The sequence below is a fragment of the Chinchilla lanigera genome, unplaced genomic scaffold (genome assembly GCF_000276665.1).
Source record: "Chinchilla lanigera isolate Chin_1 unplaced genomic scaffold, ChiLan1.0 scaffold00062, whole genome shotgun sequence".
NCBI lineage: Eukaryota > Metazoa > Chordata > Mammalia > Rodentia > Chinchillidae > Chinchilla > Chinchilla lanigera.
The window spans coordinates 6,210,648-6,224,908 of record NW_004955463.1 but is presented as its reverse complement, the minus strand read 5'-3'; the positions used below and the strand labels follow the sequence as shown (position 1 = coordinate 6,224,908).

The window sequence follows — 14,261 nt, the reverse complement described above, 5'->3', positions numbered from 1 at the left end:
CTGTCTGAACACTTGGCCCCCACATTGCAAGCCTGCAGTCTGGTGAACCTCCCGTCTGCCAGGAAGACTTTCCTGCCACCTCCTTCCCTGCTCTTATCTACAACCCAATCTCCAGGGTTGTATTAGTTTTTTTTAAAAAAAACTGTTTTACTTTTTATAAATTGATATAAATACAACAGATTACTATACTAGAGAAGCAAAGTCAATTAACATTAACACAAAGTGAATTAAACATTAATGTGAAGAATAAATACAGAGAAGTTTCTACTTCCACTAAAGTTGTCGGTAGAGTGAAGCACCCTACATACTTGGTACAGTTTGCCTGTGAAACAAAGTTGTATTAAGAAAATTTTTATTTCTCAGTGGAAAATGCTCTCTTCATCAGAGGTTGCTGAGCTTCTCTGGCTGCAAATATCATTTTCAAAAGTGGATTATTGAGAGGGCACCAATCAGGGATAAGGCCTATCTGATTATAATATTCCTTTGAGACTGAATGGCTCCCAAGTATATCTTGCCGTGCTCCAAAACATAACCCTTCTCAGCTAGGCCACACATTTTGCAGATGGAGTATGAATTCAGAATGTCTTTGTACCAAGTGTTTTTTGATATTTTACTTTTACTAGCAAATACCTTATTTCTGCAAGCAACCTGTAGAGAAATGTTGGCAATGTAGACCTGCCACCTATGATGACCACGTTCTCTGCAAGTTGTTTCCTGGTGTTTATTGGGCACTGCAGGAGGGAATCCAATGTTCATGTGGCAACTGATTTCTTTTCATTATCTTGTTCAGAAAGAATTTCCACAACTGAATTTCTGATAGATGCGAGGACACGTAAAATCTTCTCCCCATCTAATAGATAGTCGGCATTTGGGGGTGGCAAGGGATGTTCATCATTCCCATCAATATTAAATTTTGCTGCTTGGATTTTGAGTCCACTCTTCAGATCACTTACAAAGCAAGCGTGCATTTTAATGTCCTCTAAGATACCTTCTGGAACTGAACCCAACACTGAGGGAAAGCTCTGTTCTTTAGCAGTGCTGGTGTCCACAGTACACTCTTTCCAACAGCGGAATTTTGTGCAGAGCTTTTCCTCTGAGGGGGACAGCCCCCAACAGTTTACCCTGGGATTCTTTCATATATAGGCAACACCAGGCTTTGCCTACATCCACAATCCAGGACCATGGCAGAGTTAATTCCAAGAACCACGAGGTGATTTCGAGCTAACAAGACAGATGGCACCTCAAAATATTTGAAAAGAACTTGAGCGAGCATCTCTTTGAAGTGGGAAGGGCATAATACTAACTAGATTACAACTCGGCAGTCTTGGTTCACCAACAGATGCCTGAAATACAGTATGTAGATGAATTCCTTTAGGTAAGGATATAACTCCTCTGTATTGATATTATACTGAACAACCTTGCTAGGCTTAGGCAATCTGGCTTTCTTTGTCACACTAGGAATTATACATCTTAGACCCACATTTGGTGAAGGCCTGTCCTAACTTGCTCACCACTGCCATCTCCTCACAGCCACAGCTGGCATAGGGAAGACGTCCACAGGCCCAAGCCAGTGGGTGCTCCGGGGTCTGGGGTTGTATTCTGTGAAAATTCAAAAGAATTGAATCTTTTGAATTTGCACAGACATTTATACCTTGTTATAATTCCATTTTGTGTGATATTATGCATTTATCTTATCTGCTTTTGGATTACATATTTTAAAAGAAAGAAATATCTTACCCGTCTTGTACCCTTTGGCAATTGAGCCACTTCGTTGAAGATAACAATATGGAACATATCAACCGTTGTTAGTTCCTATCATTTTGTTTTGAAATCCTCTATCAGTTTTTTTTTGTGTGTGTTGTTTTGTTTTCATCTATGTTTTGTCTATGTTTTTGTCTATGTATTTTGTCTTTTTAAAAATCTCTTTAAAATAAGAAGAAAGCTAGTGCACCACTGCCAGCAGCATCAACCACTTCTGAATTCCTATGTTGGTCCAAGCGTGTGCTCAAGACTTTAAAGAAAATATAATTTTCATATTCATCATGCCAGATTAAAAAATGGAACCTCAGGAAAATTAAATGACTTCCTTAGATCGATAGCTAGTACTTTCATGTTGGTTTGCCCTATGCAAGGGGCTGGGCACAATGACACTTGGCAAGAACAGGTTGCTGTTGTTACCTCTGGCCATGCCTTTGAGAAGGTGGGCCAACATCACCAAAGGAGAACAATGAAAACTGTGTTTCTGAGCCTCTGGCTGGGTGTAAGGGCCAATTCTCAGTAGTACTCCACGACCTGTGGGATTTCACCAGGTGTCCCAGGTGGTGACAGCAGCACTTGTCACCCTGGAGTTGGGGTCTACTCACTTGCTAGAGTGTCCCTGGGAGACACTCAAAGCTCCCCTTGAGCTTTATTTCTAACAGTGATCATTTTAGTCAGGTTCTTCGACAGTTTATGAAGTTAGTTTGATGCCTTCTCTGGAGCTTCCTTTATGCCCTGGAATGACTTTCTTATCCTTTACCCTGGTGAAGAGAGGAGATGCTTATCATCCTGATCTGGCATCTCATGTTCTTCTGAAAAGTGACCAGGAAGGAGAAGAGTTCTGGGTTCATCTCAGGGCTATCTCAGGGCTACTTGCCCAGGGAATGTCTCCTTCAAGGCCAGCATGAGTGGTGGGAGCTAGTGAAGGGAGCCATAAGGCACACAGGAGAGGGTGGATCACCCAGTGGGCAGAGGATGGCTGAGGACCATGTTGGAGAGGTGGGTGTGTTAAAGGAGGGAAGGATAAAATCAAATCTGTTTGACTGACAACCCCATTTCCTTGCTGCATATTATTTTCCCTTTCTCAGTCTACTTTCTGCTGCTACAACAGAATACCACAGACTGAGTAATTTATAAATAATAAGTTTCTTTGGCTAATGATTCTGAAGAGTGGGATGTTGAAATACATGATCCTAGCATCTGATAAAGGACTCCATGCTGCTTCATCACAAGGTGGAAGGGCAGGCAATAAAAGAAGAAACAGGGACCAAACTGATCCTTTTAAAATGGAACCTACTCCTGTGATAAGTATCCCACCCCCATGGTAATGACATTAATCCATTCATGAGGACAGATCTCCTTATGATCCAATAATCACTTAAAGATCTAACTTCTTAATACTGTCACATAGCAATTAAATTTCAATATGGTTTTTGGAAGGATATTCAAACCATGGCATCTCCTTTCTAGGTAAAAATGTGGCTTCTTTGTGCTAAGGGAAATAGAGAATTTGAGGGTGGCAGTGAGGGTGATCTGGGATCCTCCCCTTAAGCCCTAGCTTTATCATCTACACTCTTCCAGCCACCCATGTTCACTCCTTCCACCTGTGTTAATCGATATGAGATCCAGTGGGTGTCAGGTGTTGCAAGTGACCCACATAAGCCTTTGGCATCTCTGTGTTTTTCCAAATCATCTGGTGGCTGGTGAGTCATTTTGTGCTGGTTGTGATCCAGCCATGGAGCAGACCTGAGTATAGGGTCAAGGACGCCTGCAGTGTCAGGAATCATCTGGGGTGGGTGCAGAACCAGTGATATGGTCCCTTTTGGGGTCAGCTCCAGATTGGATTTAATTCAAGGCCTTTAGAGGATCAAGCTAGAATGCATCATCAGAGTATGACATCAGCATACATCTTTCTATCCTTTCTCCTGTGCATCTATATCCTTTTTGCCTTCTGTTTCCATTTCTTTTTGGTTTAATCCCTCATCCTCCTTATGCCTCCATTCTGCCACTCATCTGCACCTTTTTTCTCTCCTACTTTTGTTTCCTCACATGTATTTCAACCCTCTGTATTTTTCATGCAGTGGTCAAGCCTATACTGGGCCTGAGGGACAGTGCTATTGTGTGGATAAGTGTCTCTTGGATATTAAAGCTTGGTTCTCAGGGTAGTGGTATTAGAAGGTGCTTTGCACCTTGTCTCATTTACTTTTCTAGTGGCTGAGACAAAATACCCAACACCCAAAGTTAAGGAAGGAAAGGTTTATTTAGCTCACAGTTTGTGGAGACTTCAGTCCACAATCAGCTGGCTCTAAGGCAGGGTGGCATGGCAGAGGGGCAACAGTTCATGGCAGCAGAAGACAGCAAAAGCAACAAGGGCAAAAAGAGGAAACAAACCACTTTCTTCCCCTTTTAGCTTATTCAAACTGCTGGAATTAGGGTGGTGTCAATCCAATCAGTTAACTTATCCAACAATCACTCACCTTTAATCCTAGCATGCTTAATCCCTGCATTGTATTACAAATCAATCACAAACTCTAGATTCAGCTACTTCCAAAAAACCCAACCCCCTTAACTGAATGAGGCTTTGGGGGGATATCCAGGCACAAACCATAACAGACCTTTAATATGTACAGTCCAGTGGGAAGTCCTTGGGTTATTGAGATTGTGCCCTCAAAGCAATTGTGAGAATCTACACTCTTCCTCAGTCAGTCTATCTCCACTTCCTGGTTTCTTTTCTTCCCCCTCCCAACTTGTGGACAAAGCCCCAGAAGGCCAAACTCTAGGTCATAAAGAGACAATATAGGTCCCTCTGCACTTGCCAATATACAAAGACCTCATCACCACTGTTTTGAGATTCTCAGAAGCGTTTGCCAGACACTCCACAGCCATTTGGATGCAGCTAACTGAAATCAGACATAAACATCCAAAACTGAGCTAAATAAACCTTTTTTTCATGAATACCCTGTCCCAGGTATTTCATTATAGTAACATGAACTTGATTAATACAGGCACCAAAAGAGAAAGTATGGCCTTTGACTTGAAGGAACTATATGTAAATCGCTGGAGAAAAACAAATTATTATTTACACATTTTTATTCTGAGAATGATGAGGAAATTGTAGCTAATTAAGACTTTGTTGCTTCTTTCCCCTCAACTGTACATCTCACAATTCAAATATACTTCTCCACCTAAATATGAGCAAGAAAGACTTTGCCATTCTGCACTATCACTTCCTGGCATTGTGATAGACTTTCTGTCATCCTAGAAATTGGTTTCAAATGTTCATCATATCTCCTGTGATAGCATGATCATCATCATCATAGTAAGTCTTGAAAATGCAAAAAAGTGTATGAAAAAGTAAGAATCATCCATAACTTTATGTTCTGGAGAAATCACTGTCAGCATTTTGATATACTGTGTTCCTTCCAGGCTTTTTACTCTCTTATATATTCTTATTTTTGCATAATTGTGACCATGCTATGTCTGCAATTTTGTGTTCTTCCCTTGTCACTTATTATGCTGTCAGCAATTTCTCATCATTAAAATAATATTTGCAAATGTCATATGCTAAACTATGAAAGTACTATGATTCGCTTAGCTGTCTTACTATTGTTGGTTGCCTGGGTTATCTTAAAACTTGTATGTTATGAATAATGTGTAAGGAACTCCTGTGTACCAATTCTTTGCTTCAAATACTGATTTTCTTCTTTGGGAAGTGTTCCTAAAAGGGACATTATTGGACCAAAGAAATTATCATTAAAAATATTTAGTTGATTTCCCAAAAGAATAAATTTCTACATAATTTACTTGCTGTGCGCAAGAAAAATTGTCTCTGCAAAAGAGACTCTTGGCCAGCATGAGTATTATTATTCTTTAAAACATTTCCTAATGTGAAAGGAGAAGGGAGCTTTCTATAGTATTAATTCTGATTTTAATGCAAATAAAAGCCAGTTGCATTTCTTTTTTTAAAACCATCTATATTTTCTCTTGTATGGAATATCATGTATTTCAAATAAAATATGATTTTATTAAATAAGAAAAACTGCTATTTATACTTTTTTGTCCTCTTGAGGTAGAATTTCACTGTGCAGTTCAGGCTGGTCTTGAACTCACTTTGTAGCCCAGGCTGGCCTCAAAGTCACAGCAATCCTCCTACCTCAAACTCCCAAGTGCAGGGATCACAGGCATGTGCCACCACACCCAGCCTACTCATACATTTTTATTTTGAGATTTTAATTCATGCTTTTACCCATTTGTTTATCTATTCATAAAAAGTGAGTGTCTACTATCTTCCAGACATGCCTTTATCTAACACTTGGGAGTAAAGTTTCTGCCCTGTAGTGGGGTGGTAGGAAGAGGATTAATATATGATAATGAGTGTTAACTAAAAAAGAAAATCAAAGAGGGATGTGGAAGGACTGGAAATGCAGTTTAAAACTAGAGGGCTGGTTAGGTCCTCACTCAGATGACTTTCCTAAAGATCTGAGGGAACCTAACAAATGACCCATATAGGAATTTGGAGAAAGTATTCCAGGCAAGAGTTTCAACCAGTACAAAGTTCTAGGCAGAAACAGATCTGGCCTGTTAGATGCAGCACAAGGAGGCTGGCATGCTTGGAGCACAGCAAGACAGGAAGAGAGCAGTCAAAGATGAAGTCAGACAGGTAAGGGGAGCTAGAATGTGAAGATGCTTTCAAATAACTCTGGCCACTTTGGCTTTGCAGAAGACTGAGTTGGAAAGCCACTGTAAGTGTATTAGTCAGCTATGATTGCCTGCTACTGCTTAAAAAACATTCCAAATTTTGACTGGCTAATAGGAATAAACTTTACTACTTTTTTATGAAAATGTTGGTCTACTGTGGAGGCTCTACTTCAAGCTGAAGATTGAATTCCTAACAGCTTCCCTTGCCTCTTCTTTCCAAGATGATAGCCAGAGTGTGCTCGTCCTATGGTAGACAGCAGACAGACCAGAGGGAAAGCCAGCAAGCATCCTTGAAACTTCTCACGTTGGATCTGCTCACATTCCAACTGGTCAAATCAAGTCACTTGACCAAGCCCAATAGCTATAGGACAAGGAAACAATACAACCTGCTAGTGGGGCTGTTGAGTAGAGGAGTGAACTGATTTTCTTGTTCAGAAGATCACTCTGAGAGGTCCCAGACTACCACTGGTTGGAACTACGGTTAGTCAATAGTCCCTTTGTGATTAAGTATCCTGCATTTTTGGGGTTTGTTTTCAACTCTTTAAACCAGAATCTTTGTCATCATGGTTTTCTTACCTCCTGGGGTATACTATAGACAGGGATAATACTTCCCCACTAAAAACCACATCCAAAACTTATGGGTCCCTGAGGCTTGCTTGGATATTTTCCTATGCAGTAGATTTGCTGAAATTCTCTTGTACATATTTGGGGAGTAGAGAATTGTATCAGTTGGCATTATGTCTGGATGGAACAACCCAATTACAGGGGCTTAAGTAAAGAAAGGACTTACGTGTCCCAGGCAAAACATATTTGGAGACAAGAAGTCTAGAGCTCACAATGACATCAGTATTCTATCTTTCTTCTCTATTTGCATTCTGCTGCCTGTGGTATGTAGCTTTCCTCCTTTCGATGACAAGATAGATGTTTGAGTCATTATGTCCATGTTTCAGGGAGTTTGGATGATGGAAGGGCAATAGGCTCAAGGAAGTGTACAGTTCACTCTGCTGACTTCCAAAGCATTTCCAGAGTTCCCTTCTGGTATCTCTTAGGGCAAGAGGGAAGGATTGTGAATGGCTCTTCAGGAGTCTATTCAGAGCTTACATTGGAAAGAAGAGAAGTGCAGGGAGATGATCAGACAGAAGGGCCATGCATGAGTTTTTCATCCTCTTGAGGACAGTGTTTCTACCATTCAGCATCAAAGGTCATTGAATCTCCCAGGGATCAACCAGGCACCAGAGCTTTTAATCTGGTTTGAAACTTTTTGCTCAGTGAAGGGTACTGGACTGGTCTTCCTTCCTGGACATGATAAGGAATTATCCAAGTTTATGTTTCTTTTAAAAAGTTAATCAGTAAAATTTTAATAAACTATTTTTAGAGAAGTTTTAGGTTCACATGAGCAATGAACAGATGGTATAGAGTTCTCATACAGCTCCTGCACTTACACATGCACAGCCTGTCCTGCTAAAGACATCTTGCATCAGAGTAGTACATCTGTTTGAGTCAATGAACCTATACTGACTTACCACTCTACCCAGAGTTCATGATTTATATTACAGCTCACTCTTAGTGCTCAACTGCCCAAGACTCTCTCCTTGGCCAAACCATTATCAGGTCCCTCTGAGCCTTCTTGACTAGGGCTCTGCTTTGGCCACGTCCTGTTTTTGCTGGGCCTATGCTTCCTGGTCTTAGTGAGGACACTGCTAAGTCAGGTTGATGAGAATCCTACCCCACCTGAAAAATGATCACCCTGAATAGATAACCATATTCCTATTTTCCCAACCCTTGGTATCTGGTCACCCTGCCTACTCTTAGCAAGAATCCTGTGAAGTTGGCTTAGCAAGAACTCCACTTACCCTTGATATCCTTTGTGAGTAATTTTCCACCCAGTAACACCCTCGCTCTACTCATTGGCTAGAAAACCCCAGCTGCCTTTGCTGTATTTGGAATTAAACCCTACTTCTCTCCCCTAGTCTTAACATGTATCACAATACTCCTAAATAAAGCCGCCCTTGTCATTTTTAAAAGTGCTAGAAATTTTTCTCTATGTTTTATGAGTTTGGACAAATATATAATACCATAAAGCCACCATTATAGTATCATATAGAGTAGTTTCACAGCCCTAAATATCTTTTGTGCTCTGCCTTTTCAGCCCTCCCTCTTTACTAAACTTTTGCAACCACTGAATATTTTCATTTTGTTAGTCTCAGACATGCAAAGATATCCTGGTTCTGGACATACTTCATGAGGTAATGCGGCCCTGTGACATAGTTTGACCTAAAATGACATGGGTAGATTGTTCCTCACCTTAGAGAGATACCAGGCATGGAGGATAATGGTGCCTATGGGAGCTGTGATCTCAAGAAGGTTGTGGGTCACATAGACAGTGGTGGAGGCCGAGGTGAGAAGACTAGAGTAGAAGAAAGCAAGGGAAAGCTTTCTGTAGTCTGGGGTCAAGGAACTGGAAAACTCAAAAAAGAGTTTGGGAACACTTAGAGGGACTAGTAAAGAGCAAAATCTAGTAATATCTGATTTATTTCTTTATGAAAAATTAGCCAATTGCACCAAAGCCATTTTGAGATATCCTATTTTTTCCAACCTATTTGTGATTTCATTTTTCAAATTAACTAAATCCTTATCCACATCAATGTTTGCTTCTAATTTTTCTAATCTCTTTAATTGATCCATAAGCTTCAGATCTGTTTTGCTAAGTTCCAAAAAAAAAAAATCTGTTGTTATTTCAAGTATGAATGAGGAGTAGGTTGATCAGTTTTTTTCTTGCTAAGACAAAATGCCTACCATACACAACTTTAAAGAAGAAATGGTTTATTTTTGGCTTATAGTTTCAGAAGATTCAGTCTATGGTCAGTTAATTCAAAGGCACAATCATCATGGTGGGAGGGTGTGATGGAGAAAAGCTCTTTGCTTCAAGGCATCCAATGAGCAGAAAACAGAGGAAGAGTTAAACAAAAAGGGGACAGGGATCAGATATAGTCTGCAAGATCATGTTCCCATTTCCCACTTCCTCCGATGAAGTGGCATCTCTTAACAGCCCATTCTATGATGAATTCATCAATGAATTCATTAAGACATTGATGGGTTAGTGTCCTCACAATCCAATCACCTTCCCAGGAGTCGCTTAGTCCAGTCAAGTTGATAATCAGGATTAACACTGGGAAGAATTGGCATCTTTATTTTGTACCACTACTGGTCTATAGGTATTAAATGAAAAAGAATAATCTTCAAGGAGGATTAGGAAAGTGATATACTGACTCTTGGAAGGATATATGACAAGGAAAGTTAGGCAAATGGAAAATTTTTTTAAAAATGGCTTTTTCTCTGCTCTTTTTCTTATAAGCTACTGATTTCTAACATAACATGTCCTGTTCTCCCTTAAGGCTTTCCTCTGCAACCATCTGTTTTCCCTCACCACCAGCCCTCCACTATACACTATGGGGGAATGAGAGGAAGCTCACATAAGATTGCTCTTTTTAATTAAAAAATCCTTGAGTTCAATTAGGCAAGTGAAAGATGTAACAGTTAATTCTTCATGGTCTGCAGAATTATATCACACAGGCTGGTACCTTTCTCTGAAAGAAGATGTTTGTCTTAAAGCTGGTGTGTTTCTTGATTCTTCAGTGGTCAAAATTCCAGATGTTTAAAATTATCCTGTTGGTGGAGGTCTGGAATGTAGCCCTCCATTATGACTGCTATGACTATTGTTCTGTCACGGAAAATGGAAGCTGTGCTCCTCGGTTGGGTAATGAGAATTCTTGCTGGTAAAATTGTTAGGAACCAGGCCTTTAGTGGGGATTTTGCGTCTGTCATTTTAACCCTGTGTGTTTTGTAGGTCTTTCCCATGGTAAAGCAGAAGGAAATGGCCGTTATTGGAGTAGTTCCTCCTGTTCTCATTCCCCTCCCTGAGTTGTCCCCCTCCACTAACCCTTAATGACAGGTGCCCCCCAACTGGCCCTCGACTTACTCAGCATATGAACTCACCTTTTTCTTACCTTTTTGCTGTGTTGATGTGGACAATGACGACAGGCAGAGGTGACATCTCATTTATCCAGAGATGCAGGAGTGTCGGAACTTGACATCTTCACTTGCTATTGTGAAAACTATTTGAAAGGGATAAAGAAGAAAATTGATCGCTGAGCAACCTCAAATTGATAAGCATGAGCAAGGGCTTCAGGAAACCCTGGGAAATTCAGGCACTGGCTCTTGTCCATCAATTTTCCCTTTCCTTCCTGAGTTTGAAGACTCCCAGGTAAATAGAACACACTTGCTATCTATAATAGATGACAGAAAGCAACTTTCCCCGATGCTAGGACTTCCATTTTACTTTTTAAAATTGCACTAAAATATACATAACATAAATTTTCCAGTTAACCATTTTAAGTGTGTAATTCAGTGACAAAATGCATTCACATTTTCATGCAACTGTTGCTATTATGCATCTCCAGAGCTCCAGAGTACAAAATAGAAATTCTGTACCTATTAAGTATGAACTGCCTGTTCCTTCCTTCAACCAGCCTCTGCTAATCTCTAGTCTAGTTCTGGTTTCTATGTATTTCCCATTCTAGGTGTTTCATGTAAGTGGATTCATATAACGTTTGCCCTTTTGTGCCTGACTTACTTCCCTTACAATATCCCCAGGGTTCATCCATGTTGTAGCATGTGTCAGAACTATTGCTATTCTTTAGTTTGCTATTTTCATAGAAAAAAAAACACAGAAAACTACATGAAGAACTATAAGAACTATATAATATAAGAATTATAACAAAAAGGTAACATATATTATGACATATATATATATATATATAATCTTTAAACCCATTTACACGTTAGAAAAAATAAGTGCAATTCACTGCCTGTATTCCCTCACATTTTAGCATTTGAGAATTATATTTGGTAAATAGAAATACTATTACTAAAAATAGAATGCTATAAATAAAATGCTGTCTTTTGTTTCCAAAGACTATTGGTATATGAGAGTGATGTGAACATAACAAAAGTGAGGTATTATGGCAAACTTTGGGGATAAGTTTAGGATTTTATTTGTGAATTATTTCAGGGTAAACTGAAGCTACAAGAATTGCCAGCAACTATTTTCAGGGTAAACAGGTAATGGGTTAAGGTTGAATAAGAGTCCATTTTATCTATATATCATATTTTTAAATCTAGTCATCTTTTGATAGACATTTGGGTTATTTCCACTTTTGGCTAGTGTAAATAATGCTGCTATGAGCAGTGTTGTCTGTTTGAGTCTTTCAGGTGTACAGGTAGAATTGCTGGATCATATAGTAATCCTATGATAATTTTTTTGAGGAACTACCTAAGTGTTTTCTATAGCAGCTGCACCATCTTTTATCCCACTAGTACTGTACAAAATTTCCCATTCTTTACGTCTTCACCAACACATTACTTCTTTTTATTTTTTGATAACTAGTACTCTCAGTGTGTGTGACATATCTCATTTTGATTTTGATTTGCATGTCCCAAATCACTAGTGATATTAAAGGTCTTTTTCTTTGTGTGCTTACTGATCATTTGTATATCTTCTTTGGAGAACTATCTACTTAAATCTCTTGCTCAGTTTTGAATTAGGCTGTTTGTTTTTAAATTTTTCACTGTAGGAGTTCTTTTATTTTCTGTTTATTAATCTCACTGTTAATCATTTTATTCCCTTAACAAATACTTGGGAGAAAACAACTTAAAGGATGAAAGATTTATTTTGGCTTTTGGTTTCAGAAGTTTCAATCCATAATTAGCTGGTTCCAAGGCAGAAATATCAAGGGGAAAGGCAATGGTGGAGGAAAGTGACAATCTAATGACTGCTAAAATGCAGAAAAGGACAACTTATGAAAGCCAGAGAGGGATGGGCTAAGGACAAGAAATAGTCCTCAAGGTCACACCCCCACTACCCATTCCTTCAACTAAACTTCTTGGGGACCATCTTGGAACCTAACCAAAGCAAGGCCTTATCAAATATGATTTGCAAATATTTTTTCCCCTCTGTGAGTTGCCTTTTCTCTCTTAATAGTACCCTTTAATGAACAACAGATTCAATTTTGATGAAGTCCAATTCATCAATTTTTTGTTTTGTTGCCTGTGCTTTTGATGTGAAGCCAAGAAATTATTGGCAAATGCAACAGCATGATGCCTTTACCCTGTGTTTACCTTTAGGAATTTTATATATTTTTCTTTCAATTTTTCTTTAATTTTTGCCTGTGGTATAAGGTAAGGTTCAGTTTTGTCTTTTGTGTGTAGATTTCCAGTTTCTTTTTGGGCATCATTTATTAAGTATGTCAGCCTCTCCTAATTGAGTAGTCTTGGCATCTTTGTTGCTGACAATATCTGTAAGAGCTTCAATTCCATTTTTGAGTATCAATGATTTGGTGTGTGGTGGCACTACAAAAGGTTTTACTGAATCAGAGCAGCAAACAGATTTTCTCAGGTCAATACTACTTTACCATTGTATGTAATACTCTGAATTAGACTATTTCTAACATGCTTTTATACATTTCCTCTTGATGTTTATTGCTGATGGTACCATCATTTCTCTAAACATATTGGTTTAAATTCTTATTTCTTTACAAGATGAACAGTAACTTTTTCATTAAGTTAATCCAAAACTTCTCAGATGAGCTTTCAGAGCATGCCAAAAGCTCTCTAGGACTTTTGGAATGCTGTGACCTTAGCACATGCAATCATGATAAGCAAAAATAAACATGATTTTGTTCCTATCCTCATTGAGCATATAGTCTGGTGGGAAAGACAGGTATCAGCCCACATAAATATATAAATACATGTAAAATTACTGCTTTGATATATTTTAGGATGAAGTAGTAAGTGTTAAGATGACATTTTTCCATACTGGAGATTGAAACCAGGGCCTTCTCACTGAGCTCTATCACCAGTCCCTTTCAAATTCTGAGACAGAATCTCACTAAGTTGGTTAGGCTGGGCTTGAACTGGCAATCTTCCTACCTCAGGCTCCCAAAGTATTGGGATTACATATGTGCACCACTACCTCCAGCTACTGGGAGGCAATTTAAAAGAAGAGAGTTTGCTAAATTTGTGAGTCAGCGCCTTGGATAGTGTTTGGAATGGTCAAGAAGCAGAAAGACAGTTGTACAGTCAAATCCTATTTAGAGATTCCATAAAGTGAGTACCAAAGAGGGTCCATTGGACTTAATGACATAAAGAGCACTGAATAGGCTTGGGGATATCAGTGACGTGCTGGGAGGGAAGCCACTTGGGAACCAGATGAGGAGCTGAAATGGTGCCTGTGGTGCCTGTCGGTTGTGCCTCCATTGGGTGCGCACCACCCCCCAAAAAACTTGTGATTTGCAGTGCGACCACTGCCAAATAATGTAACCCTTTTCTACCTCAGTTTTCTTCATCACTTTTACGGATTATTGTCCAGGCTTATGAGAGATGAAAGAGTTTCAGGAATCATTGCTTGAATTATTCTTTAGAGCCACTATGCTTTAAAGGCTAATTAAGTGTGCTCCACAAATTATGATCGATTAATGTCCAAATAACCCATCAGTAATTTGAGATGTATTTAAGCCACCTATCTCTTGCGCATCACAGTGTAATAAACACAGCACCCTGATTCATGGCTCGCTGGTGCCTACAGTTCACTGCTGCTGCCCGGGATCATAAAAGAGGATTGTACCAAATATTACTAGCTCAGAAAAAGAGCAAAATGCAAAATTCAAAGTGTGGTTTATAATTTTCACAGCATCCCAAAGTCAAGAAATCTTAAGTTGAACCATTGTAAATCAGTGCTGTCTGTATTT

At 39.2% G+C, this 14,261-nt stretch overlaps 1 pseudogene; it reads right to left on the bottom strand.

The window, feature by feature from the left end:
- Window positions 1-352: 352 nt before the first annotated feature.
- On the bottom strand, window positions 353-2,559 carry LOC102007526 (annotated as a pseudogene).
- Window positions 2,560-14,261: the final 11,702 nt, after the last annotated feature.